Raw genomic sequence first — 16,762 nt, 5'->3', positions numbered from 1 at the left:
ACGCGGCTGTGTTTCCTGACTCCTCACTTATGAAGGAATGCGGCTCCCCCTCCTCCCCACTCAGACCTTAAGGGGGAGGGTCTCACCGAACAATGGCGGGTGCTAGCAGCACCCAGGAACATTCGAGGGACTGTGCTGCCGCCGATGCTCAGAGACTGTGGCTGGGTGCCCACCCGCCCCAGAAAAAGTTCCCGTTTCAGGGATTATGGGAAATCGCAGCACGCGTCTGGCACCGGGCTTCCCCCTTAACGACCTTGTTCCAGCACCAGCAAATGTTGTTCTCCGGTCTGCCGGCACCTTTGCCTGTGTGGGGGCCGCACAGCCTCTACCGGCTGTCCTCCCAGCAGGGGAACCGCCTCTCCCCGTGTGGCCCGAAGCCCCCCCGGACTCCACTCTGCTCCTGGGGACTCGCCCTTCCCACCAGAGCACCCCCAGGTATGGAACTGGACAGTTTCAGACTCTGCGCTCCCTGTTTGTAGAGTTTTAGTGGAATTTAAACCCTCTCCTTTTTCCTTTCTCCCTTTTTAGTTCAGTCCCTTGGGTTGTTTTCACTTTTCCACTTTCTCTCCAGCTGCTTTGGGGGGAGGGGTGCTTTTCCCCTACTCTCCCCACATCTGTGTCCTCTCTGCACAAGCAAAAACAGCTCCCTGCTTTCTGTGGCTTCTCTCTCCCCCAGTTCACGTCTCCGTGCCACATACCTGCTGAGTTCTGTGGTTCAGATTGTATGGATTGTTGTGTTAATCCTCAGATCAGTTTTCTAGGTGTGCAGGATGGTTCAGTGTTGATCTGGCTGCATTTCATGGATGTGAGATGCAAAAAAAGCTTCCATGCTGTTCCGCCATCTTGGCTCCTCCTCCGACTATAAGAGCATCTGACTCTTGGTCTCAGGGTCATGAGTTCGAGCCCCACGTTCGGTGTAGAGATTACTTAAACAAAAATGTTAAAAAAATAATAGAGAATGTCTTTCAAAACATAATAATGAAGGCGATTTCATTTTATCCCCAATTTGTCAAGTATTTTTTTTATTGTTGTGAGTGAATATTGATATTTATCCAGTGCCTTTTCTGCACGTATCATGGTCTTAACAACAACAAAAATCCTTCAGTTTGTTAATATGGTGAATTAACTACATTCCTTGATTTTCAGATGGTAAAATAACATGTGTATCTGGAATAAGCCACACTTGGACGTGGTATATATTAGCCAATTTGCCTTTTCACTTTGCTAGAATCAGTTATGTCTGGTAATTAGAGGCTTATCTTGTAGTTTCTTTTAATATACTTGTCTGTGTTTTATGTCAGATTTATATTGCCTCTTAAAAGGAGCTAGAAACTGTTCTGAAACACTTTGTGTAAAATTGGACCAGTTAGGCCTTTTATGTTTGGAATAATTCACCAGTGAATCTTTTGGGTTTTCTTCACAGAAAGTTTTTGTAAGATAGTTTCACTGATGAATTACACCAAATTATTTGTATATGACAAAAGATTATTCAGGTTTTTTATTTGTTTTTGTGTTAGTTTTGCTAAATTGTATCTGTCCATTCCATAACTTTTCAAACATGTTGACATAAATTTGTTGATAATAGCCTTTAATTCCTTTTTAATGTCTGAAAGCTGTAATTCTATCCCCTTTTCATTTCTGATGGTGGTAATATGTGTGTTTTCTTCCTTTTTCTTCATCCTGTTAGGGATTTAGATATTTTTTCAAAGAAACTTTAGATATGTTAATTTTTTCAAAGAAAGGAGAACTTTACTCTCCTTTCTGATTCTTTAATTTCTGGTTTTATTCCCTTCTATTATATTTGGGTTTAATTTAATTCTAGGTTTTTGAGATAGATACTTGTATCAAGGCATGTCTTCTGCTATGCCCAGTCTACTTATAAGCCTATCCAGTCAGAACTTTCTACCATTATCAGTAGCAATATGTTTAAGATATATGCAGAAAAATACTATTTATGTGTCTGTTACCTTAAGGTCCTGGGTCTTCCTTGGTGGAATGGAGAGAAAACTGGACTGGGGAATCCAGACACCTAATTCCTAGTATTCAATTTTCGATCCTACCTCTATGACTTTTAAAAAGCCACTTAAGCTTTCTCGTCCTGAGTTTGGGGTATGTGTGTATCAATTCTTTTTTACTGAAATAATTATAGATTCAAAGTAAAAAATATATATATATATGTATGGGGAAATCCCATGTATCCCTCACTCAGTTTTCCCCAGTAGAAATCCAAGAGCTTATTCAGATTTCACCAATATGAATGGACTGTGTGTGTGTGTGTGTGTGTGTGTGTGTGTGTCTTTGCAGTTTGAGCACTTGTGTAGATGAATGGACCTACTACCACAATCAAGATACAGAACTGTTTCATCAGCACAAAAGAACTCCTTTAAACTACTTTGTATTCAGACCCAAACCTCTCCATCACTAGCCTCAACAAGTACAATATGTTTTCCATCTGTGTAATTTTTTTCAAGAATATTATATAAATGAAATCATACAGTATGTAACCTTCTGGAGATAGACTTTTTTTTTCACTCAGCATAATCCCCTTGAGATCCATCCAAGTTGTGTGAAGCTGTGTCCTTTTTTATTGCTAACAGTGTGTTTGCTTTTCATCAAATGAAGTTCTCCTCTTCCTAGTTTGAGAGATTTTTTTTTTTTTAATCATGAATATAGGTTTTGGATTTTGTCAGTTGCCTTTTCTGCATCAACTGATGTCCTAGCCTAGTCCATATGGTAGATCACACTGATTTTCAAATAATGGACCAGTCTTGCACATCTGGACTACATCTCCAGTCATGGTGATTGGTGGATTCAGTTTACTAATAGTTGCTTTTCTGTTACTTTCTCAACTATGAAATCTATTTTAAGGCTAATGTATTAAATCTGTAAGTTGTTAAAAATAGGCAAGGAACAAGAAACCAGTTTTTGTGTTTAGTCTAAGGCAGGTATATTATCAACATTAGCCATAAACCAAAGCCGTTCAGCAACATAAGAGACACAGATAGAAAGTACTGGTCGAGTGGCTTGGATGGGGCAGGGATCACATCCATTCTGCTGGATCAGAAACACTTCCTTCATTGCCCCCACGTTTTTAGACTCTGGAAGAGTTTAAACGACTAAGATTTGTTTCAGAGATGACTTGAAGAGAAGGGGCTGCCCTGGTTTTATGAAAAGAGAAGAGGTAAAAGGAAGTATTTAACCTTTAATGAGCTTTTATGCTGTGTCATTCACTGTTTTAACTTCCATGTATTAACTTACTTGACCACAAAGATTTCATGAGTTGGGTACCTATTATCAACATAATGTACATGGTGAAATAGAGTTACAAATGAGCTCATTAATTGCCTGGAATTACATGGTATGTGGTGGAACTATGTCTGAATCCAGAACCCATGGTTTTTAATACTAAACTATACTGCCTCCAGAGACCAAAGAGTTTTGAAGAGTCTAGACAGCTATTGGGGTCAGATGGGGCTGAGAGCAACATTCTAGTGTAAACCTCACTTGACATCTTTTAGGCAAGCACCAAGTATCTTCTCAGCCATCCATATGACATGAGGTCCCTATGTTATGGAAGGAGTGTGGTTATAAGGGAAGGAGAGAATCCAATTCATAAAATGTGAAAGACCAAACTTGCTTTATCTTTGAAAACATGTGGCACATTGTTAGCATTACATAAATATTGACAGCTTGATTTAACTAAAAGGTTTATTGAGTAATTACATCAGATGCTACTTGAAACACCTTATAGCTGTAATGTGTTTACTGTTCACAGTGATGAGTAATTTCAGATAAAATAATTCTACTCAAACAACTAGAAACACTCAGAATAAACAAGAGTGCTAGATAATGGAAATAAACAGTTTAAATTAAAAAAAAAATGTTCAAATATAGAGATGTTTTCAGGTTCTAGCATGGGAAATGTTAACAATAAAGATGCCAATATTCCTGGTATCATTTCATCATCAATGTTAGTTCAATAAATCAAATTGCAATGGAAATTTTAAGTGGAAAAAGTCTTTACAGGAAGAGCCTTCCTTGTGGGTATATGACTAGAGGAGGCCACATGAACTTCCCCTGGGAAGAGGTGGGACTCAGAAGTAATTGAGCTGGACCAAGGACACATTTTCTCCTCTGGTTGTCCAGGATTGTGAAGTCCACAGGGAATGGAGTTCATGAACCACTTCAGCTAATTATGAGCTCTGCATCCAGCTCTCAAGGCCACAATACCATAATCAGCCTGTGTCTCCAACCTTTCAGGTTGCTAGTCCCTGTCTAGTGGGCTTCATACCTGTATCTCCTCGCAGAGTAGTAATCTCCATCAGGAGGCCTGGCTGGAGTCTGTCTGCCAGCCAGTCCTGGGGACAAACCCTCTGCCATTACCACTCACCAGGCAGGAGAGGGGCAGCACACTGTCCCTCCTTGGTCATGCACCAGCAAAGTCACAGCGTAGCCAGTGAGTGCCATGACAGATAGTGGATGGAGGAGGCACTGGGGGAGGACAGTTTCCTTATTGTCAGGACAAGCAGGACATTTGGGTTAGACAGATGGTAGGGCACCAACATGCAAAATTTCCACTCCAAGCAATATGAGGTTTACTCTCATTCAGTGTTCTGCTTTCCTCCCACACTGGTTCTAGTTCCCATAGGCATTACTCCCACATGGCATGATCAGGTCTTTCTAAACTGTCCCTTGAGTACTCCAAAATCACAAAGTGATGATGATGATGAAGACAGTAAGTATGATATTAATTTTCATTGGTTTCCTAAGCGGCAGGCTGTGAGCTAAGTGTTTTTTTGTGTAGATTGTTTCATTTCATCTGTATAACGACGCCCCAAGAAACAGGAACGCACATTATCATTTTACAGATGAAGAGGACACGGTATTTAAGTGTAGCTTGTATTAAGTCATGAAATAAAATGGGTATGAATTCAGATTTGAATCCTCACATCCAGACTCCAGACATAGGACACCTAGCCATTATTCCCTCCTACTAATCCAGTCTGTCATTTTACTTGCTGGATCACTTCAGGCAGAGACATGCCCCCCCCCCCGCCCCCCCCCCCCCCCCCCCGTGCTTTTCCCTTTGGTGGTTTCCAGTAGACCTAAGGGGAGAGTAATAGGTATCCCTTGCTGCACCAGCTAGGCTATAGTAACAAGCTGTAGGAAAGATAGCTGAGATCAAGGTAGGGATCATAGAAGGGTCAGCCGCTTGTTATTCAGGGCAGATCTCTCTTGTCCCTGCTCCTAGATTTTCCTTAAACTATCTTCCTCCTTTGTGCTAGTTGCAAGGATTAAATGGTATATTAGAAACTGTATATGTGATGAATGTGTACAGAAATGTCAAAGTTTAGATATTCTTATGATTAACAGGCTAGTTTCATACTATTTTATTAAAATATCCTGTAATCTCAAGGTATGGATTTCCCTGGATATCTGACACGACATTTTATTTTGTCCTTATACAAGTATACTGAGTATACTGAGTGAAGGGAAATGACTCGAGTCTCATTTCTGATTTTTGGTCTTTAGCACAGAACTGGCAACAAAAACAAATAAAAATCTCTGTTAAACATTAAATAGCCCCTTAGTTCACATGAACGTAGAGTCGGCGATATGGTTTATACCCACTGGATGCTTTCTTGGCTGTGCGTTTATCTTTTTCAGCAATATCCCACAGGACTACAGACAAGATAGAGTAGGCTTATGTGTTTCCATGGCACGGACTTTCTATGAACCTCTTATTTTCTTTTTGTAATATATACATTATTCAGTTATCAAAAATTTGTGGAGATTTTAAATAATGAAAGGTTTAAAAGAGGGAGAAAGAGAAGATAAATTTTACTTTATGAACAGAGACACTTTTAGGATTTCACATTTAGGATATAGGATCATACCACGCTCAAGTTCCCTCGGACAAGAAAAGCTTTGACCTCTCTGTCATGTCATTAAATAAAAGTCATTAAATATTTCTCAAGATTAAATTTCATCAAACCAGCTACTGAAAAGTCACTTAATACTGATTAAAATACCATAACTGAATATTAAAAGCCAAACTTCCAGGGATATCATTTTCCCCATTTCTGGTAAAGAATGCTATCAGAAAGAGGTTGAGACATTTATGCATACTCCAAATTTAGTGTGTGAAAGATGTGGGGCTCAGACTTTGGTCTCCTGACTCCTGTCTCAGGGCTATGTCTCTTACATTAAAGCTGAATAAATATATATTTTTTCAAGCTTGCTTTGTCCCAGAGGAACAAATGGAGACAGAACCATTGGTTTCTCATCTTATGACTCAGTGAGGTTATCTGTGAATTAGGAGAATGGGCTAAGTGGTTCATAGAGGTCTTTCTGGCATGAATATTGTAGTTAATAGGATTTTCTATGAAGAGTAATGTTATTTCCATCTCACTATGAAAGTCTGAGATGTGCAAATATTGTTGACAATTTCATGTGAGCTATCATGGAATGAGATTACTAGATAGACTTTAGGGATATTCCTGATTCTATATCTCAGAAGTAAAAATGTAGGCACCTAATAGTAAAAATAAATGCGCACTGATTTGTACAATGCAAACAATCGTACTTCATATATATATGAATATGTATGTATATATGTCTGTATATATTATAGATATTCTCAGTTGTGTGATAATGGAGAAGTAAAAGAATGGGTTTTTTTTTTTGGCATTATGAACACTGAAAAATTTTTTTAAGTTTATTTGTTTATTTTGAGAGAGAGAGAGAGAGAGAGAGAGAGTGAGCGAACACCCGGGAGGGGCACAGAGGGAGAGAGAGAGAATCTCAAGCATGCTCCACAGTGTCAGCATGGAGCCTCGTGCAGGGTTCGAACTCACGAACCGTGAGATCATGACCTGAGCCTAAATCAAGAGTCAGCCTTAACCAACTGAGCTACCTAGGTGCCCCTATGAACAGTTTTTAAATGGCAACAGATGGTAAATTGATAAAAGTTACAGGTTAGAATATAATGGATACAAAATCCATCCAGGTAACAGAAAAGTATCGCTTACAAAAGTAAATCTGTTTCAAGTGGCTAAAGAATTCAGACACCCCATTTTGATAATTACACAGAATTTTCATAGGAAGGAATTGAAAAATAAAAATAAGTCTATTCCTCTGGCAGAACTATGCATCACTAAAGTGTTTGAACCAGGTAGGTCACAGAAGTCTTTCACAGAGGGGTGCCTGGGTGGCTCAGTCGGTTAAGTGGCCGACTTCAGCTCAGGTCATGATCTCACACTCCGTGAGTTTGAGCCCCGCGTCGGGCTCTGTGCTGACAGCTCAGAGCCTGGAGCCTGTTTCAGATTCTGTGTCTCCCTATCTCTGACCCTCCCCCGTTCATGCTCTGTCTCTCTCTCTGTCTCAAAAATAAATAAACGTTAAAAAAAAAAAAAAAGAAGTCTTTCACAGAAACATTTAAAGTTTAATGAGAGTATTTCAGGGACAACATGTGTAGTATGATACTTTTCAGCTATGTTTTCAGGAAGACTGTTTATGGATATGAACTCAATCCTAACACCATGGAAACATTGGCAGGAAAAATATACCTGCCAAATTCATGACAGTGGTTGCCTTTGTGGGATAAGTATGCCCAGGAACAAGGTCATGAAGGGAGAGTAAGAAAACTGAAATTTTATTGGTAATATTGCAAATCTGTATAAATATAAGTTTTTTTTTTTAAGTTTGTTTACTTAGAGACAGAGATAGTGGGGGATAAGGGCAGAGACAGAGAGAGGAGAGAGAAACCCAAGCAGGCTCCACATTACCAGCATGGAGCCCGATGCAGGGACCGATCCTACAAACTGTCAGATCATGACCTAAGCCCAAGTCAGATGCTTAACGGACTGAGCCACCCACGTGCCCCTGAATGTTCACATTTTTTAAAAGTTTTACTTATTTAAGTAATCTCTACATGCAACATGGGGCTCAAGCTCATAACCCAGAGATCAAGAGTCACATTCTTTTCCGACTGAACCAGCCAGGTGCCCCTGAATGTTTACATTTTTAATATAGTGAGTGGGTATTAATATTAGTAGATAAAATTAATGGGGCATTTACCAAGTGGTAATATTCTAAGGCAAAGATTCTCAACTGTGGCTGTATGTTACAATTACAGTAACAGTCTGTACAATTACAGCAGACTCACATGTAGAGATTCTGATTTAACTGGTTCTAGTTCTGATTTAACCTGTAGCCATGCTATTTAAGGTATTTTAAAAGACATACAGATAATTACAATGGTCAATGAGGAGTGAGACCCATTGGCCTAAGCACTTTATTATTTAATTTTTTTATTGTGTGATTTCATTTTTTAATATTTTTATTAGAGTATAATTAAAATACAGTGTTATATTAGTTTCAGGTGTCCAATATAATGGTTCAACAATCTATACATGTCTCCGTGCTCATCAAGATAAGTGTACTCTTAATCCACTTATTATTCCCCCCTCTCCCACCCACCTTTTAAATTTAATTTTTATGGGGTGTCTGGGTGGCTCAGTTGGTTAAGCATCCAACTTCGGCTCAGGTCATGATCTCACGGTTTGTGAGTTCGAGCCCCGTGTTGGAGTCTGTGCTGACGGCTTGGAGCCTGGGGCCTGCTTCGGATTCTCTGTCTCCATCTCTCTCTGCCCCTCCCCTGCTCACGGTCTGTCCCTCTCTGTCTCTCAATAATAAATAAGCGTTAAAAAAAATTTAATTTTTTACAACAACACTATAAGGTAGTTCCATTTCCTCTTTTAAGCGTTTATTTGTTTTTGAGAGAGAGAGTACAAGCAAGCAAGCGGGGGAGGAGCAGAGAGAGAGGGAGACAGAGGATCCAAAGCAGGTTCTGCTCTATCAGCCAAGAGCCAGATGCAGGGCTTGAACCCATGAACTGTGAGATCATGACCTGAACCAAAGTTGGACACTTAACCAACTGATCCATCCAGGGGGCCTGTATGTCCATTTTTAAAAAAATGTTCATTTATTTTTGAGAGAGTGAGTGAGCTGGGGAGGGGCAGAGAGAGTGGGGGGGGGATCAGAAACAGGTTCTGCACTGACAGCAGTGAACCCGATGTGGGGCTCCAACTCACAAACCCAGAGATCATGACCTGAGTGGAAGTTGGATGCTCAACCGACTGAGCCACCCAAGCGCCCCTAAGGTAGTTCCATTTTGTCCCCATTTTATACATGAAGAAATGATTCAGGTTTTTATAATATTATTCTCTGTACTTTGGTCTTTTGCATTTTTCTCAAATCACATTGTTACCTGCCAGGAGGTCCAAGTTGCCTTCAGGGAGCTGATTTAAGAAGTGTAAGTTCTTAATTAGGGTTAAGAAGACTGGATTTCAGACATAGCTTTGGGATTTCCCCTGGTTGTAAAACCTTGACTGTAAATAAGAGGGTTGATTTGATAAGGAAACAATGCTTCACAAATTTTAGAATTAGAAACTTTATTAAACACTTTTACCAAGCCACTATGTGATGGAGACAAGAAATGCCAACGGCAGTCACGAAGACAGTCCCTGAAGTGGTGTGAAGTTAATACAAATAACCCTGCATAAAAAGTCTAGGGTTAAGATTAATATCAAAAAGACTTTTTTTATTTTAATTTTTTTAAACATTTATTTTTGAGAGACAGAGTATGAGCAGGGGAGGAGCAGAGAGAGAGGGAGACACAGAATTTGAAGCAGGCTCCAGGCTCCGAGCTGTCAGCACAGAGCCGGACCCAGGGCCCGAACCCACAAACCATGAGATCATGACCTGAGCTGAAGTCGGATGCTTAACCGACTGAGCCACCCAGGCGCCCCCATTATCAAAAAGACTTTTAAAAGGCAACTCACATTTAAGTGAGCACTCATTCCTTTTTTTTTTTTTTTTTTTTTTTTTAAAGCAGACTCCATGCCCAAAGTGGGACTTGAACTCATAATGTCAGGATAAACAGTTGATGCTCTACTGACTGAGCCAACCAGGTGCCCCGTGAGCATTCATTTCCATTGAGGATAGGTATCAGAAAACCAAATAAGGATGAAAATCCATGAAAACAGCTATCATATTAAATTCTAACTGATTAGGGGTGCCTGGGTGGCTCAGTCGGTTTTGCATTTGACTTCAGCTCAGGTCATGATCTCACAGTTCAGGAGTTCGAGTCCCGTGTCAGGCTCTGTGCTGACAGCTCAGAGCCTGGAGCCTGTTTCAGATTCTGTGTCTCCCTCTCTCTCTGCCCCTCCTTCCCTCATGCTCTGTCTCTCTCTCCTCCAAAAATGAATAAACAGTAAAAAAATTTTTTTAGTTCTAACTGATTAAATATATTTGACTTTAATTTAGAATGCAGGTAACATTACAGAATATTTATAAATATTTTAAATTAAAAGAATTTCTTGCGCTGCATATAGATAAATTATATTTGCTTCCTAGTGTTTTTCATTGGAGTGATTTTTTTGGGGGGAAGGTGGGAGAAAGATACTTCTTTCATATATTTCCTTCAGCAGAGGGGACTGATATTTTACTGTGTTCATTGATTTATTTACTCTAAGTGGCCTTGTTCCTCTATCACACTTCGGTTCAGTCTCTCTAAAATGTGTTTAATTTTTTTTTAATGTTTATTTATTTTTGAGAGAGAGAGAGACAGAGAGAGAGAGACAGAGACAGAGACAGAGCATGAATGGGGAAGAGGGAGAGAGAGAGAGAGTGAGATTCAGAATCTGAAACAGGCTCCAGGCTCTGAGCTGTCAGCACAGGGCCCAACGTGGGGCTCCAACTCAGGAGCCATGAGATCATGGCCTAAGCCGAAGTTGGACACTCAACCTACTGAATCACCCAGGCTCCCCTCTAAAGTGTGTTTATATAGAAACAGGTAACTAGCCAAGAAATCAATGAGGAAAGAGTTCTGAGAGGAGATGAGTTTGCCACCACCGAGAAATGTAGCTGGAAGTACTGGAGTATACAGTCCTCAAGTGTGAATGCTTTATTTTGATTTGCTTGAATACAAAATACAGACACACTTGCTGCCTGTTTGCTTGTTCCATTTATTCCAAGATTCTTTTCCTTCCTGGGAGGGGTCTCAGCCACATGGGATTAAAGACTCTAACACTCATCTCAGAATTCTTCCTCCTGAGACTTTTGGAGGATCCAGAATGGCAGCCTCTCCTCTTTGGGATGTTCCTGTCCATGTACCTGGTCACTGTGCTCAGGAACCTGCTGATCATCCTGGCCGTCAGCTCTGACCCCCACCTCCACACCCCCATGTACTTCTTCCTCTCCAACCTGTCCTTGGCTGACATCGTTTCACCTCTACTACTGTCCCCAACATGATTGCGGACATCCATACTCACAGAAGAATCATCTCCTATGTAGTCTCAGATGTCTATTTTTATTCTTTTTGGATGTTAAGACAATCTACTGACCACAATGGCCTATGATCGGTTTGTGGCCATCTGTCATCCCTTGCACTACCCACCTCTGTGGCTTGCTGGTTTTGGTGTCTTTTTTCATCAGCTTTTCACCAGTTGCACAGTCTGATGGTGTCACAGCTTACCTTCTTCACAGATGTGGAAATATACCTCATTTCCTTCATGGCCCTTCTCAGCTATTCAAACTTGCCTCCTTGGAAATCCCCACCAATAACCTATGAATTTATTTTACTGGTGCCATTTTTGGTGGTGTTCCACTCTCAGGGATCCTTTTCTCTTATACTCAAATTGTTGCCTCCATTCCAAGAGTCCCATCCACAGGTGGGAAGTAACAAAGCCTTTCCTACCTGTGGCTCTCACCTGTTAGTTACTGGCTTATTTTCTGCAACAGGTCTTGGAGTGTACCTCAGTTTAGATGTCTCATTTTCCCAGGAAGGGTGAGGTGGTCTTGGTGGTGTATACTGTGGTCACCCCCATGCTCACTCCCCTTCATCTAGTCTGAGGTACAGGGCCATCAAGAGGGCCACAGAGAGGTACCTCAGAACAGCCCATTCTCAATACTTGTCCCCCTTTTTTAGTGTGGGAGCTGGAAAAGTCAGTCAAACCAAACACTTGGAACTGGAAATTCTGCCCATTTGGTTCCATAATTTTGGTAGTTTTTGTGGCTTTCAATCTGTTCAGTGCTTCATATCTGAATATTGCTTATTTTGATACATCTTAAATGGGATTGAGGGAGTTTTGTGGGATCCTACCTACATTAGAGTCAATGCATGAATGAATCATATTGTAACTATAGAACTTTATTTCTCATCTATGACCCAGGCATTCTTTTTTTTTTTTTAATAATTACAATTGGGGCACTGGGTGGCTCCGTTGGTCAAATGTCTGACTCTTGATTTCAGCTCAGGTCGTAATCTCACAGTCTGTGGGTTTGAGCCCCTGCATCAGGCTCCATGCTGGCAGTGCAGAGCCTGCTTGAGATTCTCTCTGCCCCTTCCCTGCTCACTCAGTTTCTCAAACTAAATAAATAAACTTAAAAATCAACTTAAAAAATGTGATGACTGCTTCTCACCACAGATTATGGTTTAATTGGACTGAAGTATAGCCTTAGCATAAGGGTTTAAAAATTATCCTGGTTGGCTCTCACGCATAACCAAGGTTGAGGGCTACTGATCTAACTACATGTTTTGTTCAGAGATAACTAGTACGTTTGGGTCTTTTAATGCTCATGAGAAGGTGCTGAAGTTCTTAAAGTAATCTGAGCTCATAAGAGAGATGATGTGAAAAAGTCCACCCTAGCAACAGCCAGGGTGATTTTTCCTAAAATTCCCGATATTCCTTTGCATATATTCTCCTTCCATGCCATACAACTAGTCATCTGTGCTGGTGAATTAGATATTGTCACCTTGCTGCAAACTCACCTATCTATACTTTACTTTAAAACCTTTGTCTTGTCTCAACACATCTGTCTTTGGGCTCTGTTCTGTGTCCACTATATGGTACATGGTAAAGGCCACTTCCTTTAGAGATGTCACGTACAGTTTCTGAGACAATAATTGGGGACTCTTTGAAACCTGCCTAATAAGTTGTTTAATTTACTTACCCTTTGGCCACTAAGCTAAGTCATCTATCAGCATCACTGACCAGGAACTTTAATACTGGAGGAGGGTAGTCCTTTATAGAGGAGAAAGCCATACTAGCCAGTGAGAAGAAATACATCCTATTAAAAATGACTAAATTACGGTTTTGATTCCTTGTTTTCAGGAACTGAGATAAAATACTTTGGGTCTGATCTACTCTGGAACAATGAATAGGGTGTGTCTCTATTTCTGAAAACCTAAATAATGGGCAAAAATGCTTGGAATTTGCCAAGATAATTGTGATGGTTAATTTTATGTGTCAACTTGGCTGGGCCATAGTGCCCAGATATTTGGTCAAACATTGTTCTGGATGTCTCTATGAAAGTATTTTTTGGGTGAGATTAACATTTAGATCAGTGGACTTTGAGTAAAGCAGATTACCCTCTATAATATAGGTGGGCTTTATCCACTCAGTTGAAGGCCTTAATAGAACAAAGACTGACCTTCCAGAGGGAGCGAGAATCCTGCCAGCAAACTGTCTTTGGACTTGAATTGCAGTTCTTCCTGTGTTTCCTGCCTGCTAGCCTACCCTGCATAATTGGAGCTTACGAAGCCTCCACAATCATGTGAACCAACTTCTTAAGTCTCTCTTTATATATAAATATATACATATCCTGTTGGGTCTCTTTCTCCAGAGAACGCTGACTGATACAGTAATACTGATGTTGATATCTCATTTAACATTCTCCCCACAGGTGATGCTTTCTTTTTCTTCTTCAAATTCAAAATTTAGAATGAGTGCTAATTGATTAACACTAGGTATGGAGGTGAAAGCCTGGATAGGGAAATGTGTCAGGTAGGTCCACAGTAGCTATCTAAGAGTGGTGCTAATACCCTTGATATGAGAGAGGCACCACAGATAATAGAAAGGGTATGGGACTCAAAGACACAATTCTATCTCATCTCAACAACAATTTGAAACCTGTGGCAAATCAGTGTACTTCAGATTCCTCATCAGTGAAAAGGTAACCTATGGAATGGGAGAAAACATTTGCAAACCCTATGACTGATCACTGGTAAATCTCCAAAATATGCAAGAACTCCTACAATTCAATGGCAAACAACAACAACAACAACAACAACAACAACAACAACAAATTTGTTTAAAAAAAAAATGGGTTAAGGACTTAAATAGACATTTCTCCAAAGGAGATATATAAGTAGCTAAAAAGTATATGAAAAGGTGCTCAATATCACTCACTATTCATCAAAGGAATGCAAATCAAAACCACAATGAGATGTCACTTCACACCTGTCCTGTTGGTGTGTGTGTGTGTGTGTGTGTGTGTGTGTGTGTGAGTATCTCCAAAAGAATTGAAATCAAGATCCCAAAGAGAGATCTATGTTCCCTGTAGTACTACTCAAAATAGCCAAGATCTGGGAACAACCTAAATGTCCACTGACAGATGAATGGATAAAAAAAACTGTGATCTATCTATCTATCTATCTATCTAGTATATATACATATATATACTATCCAGCCTGAAGAAAGAAGGACATTCTGTCATTTGAAACAACATGGTGAGCCTTAAGGAGATTATACTAAATGAAATAAGCCAATCACAGAAAGATAAATACTGCATGACTCCGTTTATGTATCTAAAATAGTAAAATTCATAGAGTCAGAGTAGAGTTGTGGCAGGAGGGGGAAATGGCAATCAAAGGGCATAAAGTTTCAGTCAAGCAAGATGAATATGCTCTAGAGATGTACAACATTGTACCTAAAGTTGACAATAATATATGAATACTTCAAAGTTTGTTAAAAGGGTAGATCTCATGTTAAGTGTTCTTAGAGCCACAAATATTAACTGAGAAAATGGAAGTACTACCAGATTCCTGATATAGAGGTCCTAATTCTCCCTAAATTGTTCAGTAATTTGAATGCATTTGATGAATGATAAACTCACATTTATGTATATTAATTTAAAAATTAAGTCTCGGTTTTTTATTGATATATGAAACCTGAAAATCAGAAGCGTACAGGTGCTATTCCCCCTGAGAAGTGGAAGGCCTCAGAGCCGACAAAAGACATTTCCTTTCTCTATGTTCCTGGTCCATTAATATTAACAAGTCTTCAGAGATTGGGAGAACACAGACCAATTTGGCTAATTAGGAGCTCTGTACATTGAGCTTTCAGGCCCACACAACTATAAATAATTGGCTTGTGCTCTGCAGACTTTCAGTTGGCCTGTCCCAGCCCAGTTGGATCTGTATGTGTGTCCTCTCTTCCCAGAATCATTATATGCATCAAGGGGTCCATACCTGACTCTGTCTTCCTGCAGGTCCTGAGAACAGAGCCTGAGCCTTCATCACTCACCAGGCATAAGAAGGGTGATGGATCGTCATTCCTTTGTTATTCCCCAACACAGAGGCAGCACAGTGCTGTGAGTGATGCTGGGGATATTGGATACAGGAATGGCTTGGGGAGCGTTGTTTCTTCATCATCCGGATAAGCAGGATAGTTGGAGAAGCCAGATGGAAGGGGGCCATATGTAGTTTCAGCTCAGAGGCTGTGAGGTTTATGTTCTTGGTTCTGGTGGGAATCTGAAAATTCTCAAAGTTCTGCTTTCCTCCCACACTGGTTCTAGCTCCTGTAGGAACCTTTCTAAATACTTCTTTAAAAAAAATTTTTTTTTAACGTTTATTTTTGAGAGAGAGACAGAGCATGAGCAGGGGAGGGGCAGAGGGAGAGAGGAAGACAAAGAATCCAAAGCATCCAAAGCAGGTTCCAGGCTCTGAGCTGTCAGCCCAGAGTCCGAAGCAGGGCTCAAACTCACAAACTGCAAGATCATGACCTGAGCCAAAGTCAGAAGCCCAACTGAATGAGCCACCCAGACGCCCCTCCTGTAAGAACCTTTCTAACCAGAGCAGGAAACAAGTCCCTCTAAACCGTCTCTTAAACATTCCAAAATGATCATGAAAGTGGAAGATGAGCAGGGGAATGATGCCAGATGACTATGTACTTGATATCATGAAGCCTTTTTAAGGATTCGCAAGTACCAGGCTCTGAAATAAAGTGCTTTATGTAGCCTGTTTCTTTTCACCTACGTAGTCACCCCTAAAATATGTGTACACATTATTGTTCTTTTAAAAAGGAGAGGATTATAGCCTTTTAATGTAACTTGTACCAGGTCATGGGATAGAATGGGATGAAGTCAGGTTTGAATCAAACGGTCTGTCTCCATACACAGTGCCCCTGGCCAGTATTCTCTCCTTGCCAATGCAACCAACCACGTCACTTCTCTGGTCATTCCACCCATACACTCTCTGCTCACTGTGCTCTTCTATTTGGAGGTAACTGGTAAACCACAGTGGTGAGCCGTTGGTGTATCATCTATAGGGAGGGTGTCTGAGATCGCTGGCCCAGGTCACAGAAAGAGCCGGCTCATGACAGTACAGCTTAGGGTAGGTCTTTCTCTGGCCCTGGCTCCTGGACTTTGCCTCAGTTGTCCACTTCTTCCTCCATTCTCTCTCTCTTTCTTTCTTTCTTCTTTTCTTTTCTTTTCTTTTCTTTTCTTTTCTTTTCTTTTCTTTCTTTCTTTCTTTCTTTCCTTTTTTTCTTCTTCTTCTTTCTTCTTTCTTTCTTTCTTTCTCTCTTCTTTTCTTTTCTTTCTTTTCTTTTCTTTCTTTCTTTCTTTTTTTCTTTTTCTTTCTTCTTTTATTTCTTTCTTCTTTTCTTTTCTTTCTTTTCTTTTTTTCTTCTTTCTT

The 16,762-nt window shown here is 40.3% G+C and overlaps 1 pseudogene; it reads left to right on the top strand.

Moving 5' to 3' along the window:
- Positions 1–11,073: 11,073 nt before the first annotated feature.
- LOC109253938 (olfactory receptor 18-like) lies at positions 11,074–11,855 on the top strand (annotated as a pseudogene).
- The last annotated feature ends 4,907 nt before the right edge of the window (positions 11,856–16,762 follow it).

Source organism: Panthera pardus, unplaced genomic scaffold (assembly GCF_024362965.1).
Source record: "Panthera pardus isolate Hobbes unplaced genomic scaffold, ASM2436296v1 HiC_scaffold_8, whole genome shotgun sequence".
Lineage (NCBI taxonomy): Eukaryota > Metazoa > Chordata > Mammalia > Carnivora > Felidae > Panthera > Panthera pardus.
This window is presented reverse-complemented; position numbering and strand designations above follow the sequence as displayed.